The following is a 2,824-nucleotide window of genomic DNA, read 5'->3' as shown; positions in this document are numbered from 1 at the left end:
GTGGTATACAAGATATTTCTCAAATAAGGAAAAAGCATTGACATTGCACTGTCTGGATTTGAATGCATGCCAATAATAAATAGTCATTAACATCACCAGTTGTGCGAAAAGTTAAAGATACTTCTTATTGCAGCTAGATTGATTGTAACAAATATTTAATTTATTAAATAATTAACTTTAAAATAAATTTCTATAAATAAAATTACTTGAATAGTTATTCCACTATAAGTCCACTATATGACACATACTCAAATGTAGCCTGTGTTGGAATGGTTACTTAAGCAAATTTTACGTATTAGGCCCTTACCTTTTCTTGTCTTGATATGGTTTGTATTTCCATCTGACGAAGTGGTTACTTTTGACGCTGTCTTGCTACCTGCTGTAACATTGCAATTATGTACCCTTATTAATTGACAATAAATAGCAACATATAATGACATATTACAACGAAATACAAAACAAGGCATGTGCACAAGAATGCATTTTACACGTACTTATTTCAGCTGCACACATAAGTGTATATAAAAATGAATGAGCATGCATGAAAATTATGAAATATGTTACAGTAACAATACCAACAGGCCTGTCTATAAAGTAAAGTGCAAAAGCCTAAATCACAAAAAGGTTACTTGACAATTTGATTATGATAAAAACTAATTAATCGCTCATTTAAACAATACTTTTTGTATGATTTATCATTCTTATATTGTGTTGTCTGTTCATTTAGGTTGCAAATTTCTGTTTTGTCTTCATCAAAGGCTTCACCATTGCTCATATTTCCAGCGTCCGAACGAGATGCATTTGACAAAGTCTGACTTCCTGCTGTAACATCTAAAGTTAAGATACAGAAAACATGAACAGTGATGAAAGGAAAATACTCAATGGCAACCATAAAATGTCATGTTACAACGAAATTACAAACTGTGCACGTAAACATAAATAAAATTCACGTACTTATTTCAGCTGCGCACACAATTGGTATAGAAAAAGATGAGCACACAAGAAAATTATGAAACATTGTATAATTCCAACGACCTATCTATAATGTTGAGTGTTTGAGCCTTAATCATAATAAAAACCGATATTTTGGCATTTGATATGGATCAAATTTAGTTAATCGTTCATTTGTACAATATTAAATTGAACAATGCTGTTTTGTGTGATATTGTTCTTCTTACATTTGTTCTGCTCTTCATCAATGATGCATATTTCAATGTCTTGTTCTCCACAGGCAACAATATCGGACCAAATTTCTTCTTCTGGCTTTGTTGGGTTAGCCACTGAAAATTTATCCTAATACAAAGATACAAAAAACAACAGGTTTACTGATAAGTTGTCACTTTTAACAAGTGATGTGTTTGAGAAACACTATGCCCCTTTTGAGCAATTTTGACCCATATATTTGACCTTTGACCTTGAAGGATGACCTTGACCTTTCACCACTCAAAATGTGCAGCTCCATGAGATACACATGCATGACAAATATCAAGTTGCTATCTTCAATATTGCAAAAGTTATGACCAAGGTTTAAGTTTTTGGACAGACATACATACACACACAGACACACACATACAATGACAGACAGGCAAAAAACAATATACCCCTCATAAAAAGGTTCATACAAATTCAAGTATATCTTGCATTGGAATGGTAAGATTAGCATATTTAGATTTTAGAAAATATTTGATAGTAGGAATATCAAAGCACTCTCTTATCGCAAAATATTACCTCATTAATACTTTATGTACATAAATATTACCTAGAGTAAAATTATCAAACATTACCCAAACTTGTCTGAAGTGATCAGGTGTCATTGGGTCATTATGTAATGATATTCTTCATTCATAACTGATTACTTTATTTAAACACTGTTAATCATTTACATTATTTGACCTTTGACCTTGAATGATGACCTTGACCTTTCACCACTCAAAATGAGCAGCTCCATGAGATAAACATGCATGACAAATATCAAGTTGCTATCTTCAATATTGCAAAAGTTATGACCAAGGTTAAAGTTTTTGGACAGACACACATACACACACAGACACACACATACAATGACAGAGAGGCAAAAAACAATATACCCCTCATAAAAAGGTTCATACAAACTCAAGTATAACTTGAATTGGAATGGTAAGATTAGCATACTTAAAGTTTAAAAAATATTTGATAGTAGGAATATCAAAACACGCTCTTATCGCAAAATATTACCTCATTAATACTTTATGTACATAAATATAACCTAGAGTAAAATTATCAAACATTACCCAAACTTGTCTGAAGTGATCAGGTGTCATTGGGTCATTACGTAATAATATTCTTCATTCATAACTAATTACTTTATTTAAACACTGTTAATCATTTACATTAAAATATTATTACCTGCTAAGGACAATATATATTGACCTAGAGACCTTCGCACTAGGTCAATATCCCTCCGGGACCATGTGAACTTGAAACTTTCACAGTTAAGGAAGTTTTCAGCAAACTAGAAATAAATAAAAAGAAAATGATCAACACAAATCAAAAACGCTGACACGCCAAATATCAGAAAATTTTAAGATGCCCGTACGAAATAATGGGGCGGATTCCGGGCGGATTCCGGGCGGAATCGGGGCGGAATTGGCACGTATTGTTGGAATTACGCCCGTACAACTGGCGGAATGAGTTTTACGCCCGGAACTAAAATTAATTCTGGGCGTAATTCAACTGTTTTTTCTGGGCGTAAAACAAATCCGGGCGTATTTTTATACTTAAAATTTGTATGATGGTGATTTGTGGACGGATTTTTGCACTTTGTTTCTTTCGTGGGGCAGAATTT

The 2,824-nt window shown here is 32.8% G+C and overlaps 1 long non-coding RNA gene across 1 annotated transcript; it reads right to left on the bottom strand.

The window, feature by feature from the left end:
• Positions 1–712: 712 nt before the first annotated feature.
• On the bottom strand, positions 713–2,522 carry LOC127857783 (uncharacterized). The gene is made up of 3 exons (XR_008038634.1): positions 2,386–2,522; positions 1,179–1,280; positions 713–831 (listed from the first exon to the last, which is right to left on the bottom strand). It is a non-coding gene; the product is annotated as an uncharacterized LOC127857783 (long non-coding RNA).
• Positions 2,523–2,824: the final 302 nt, after the last annotated feature.

This window comes from Dreissena polymorpha, chromosome 14 (genome assembly GCF_020536995.1).
Source record: "Dreissena polymorpha isolate Duluth1 chromosome 14, UMN_Dpol_1.0, whole genome shotgun sequence".
NCBI classification, from domain to species: Eukaryota; Metazoa; Mollusca; class Bivalvia; order Myida; family Dreissenidae; genus Dreissena; species Dreissena polymorpha.
This window is presented reverse-complemented; position numbering and strand designations above follow the sequence as displayed.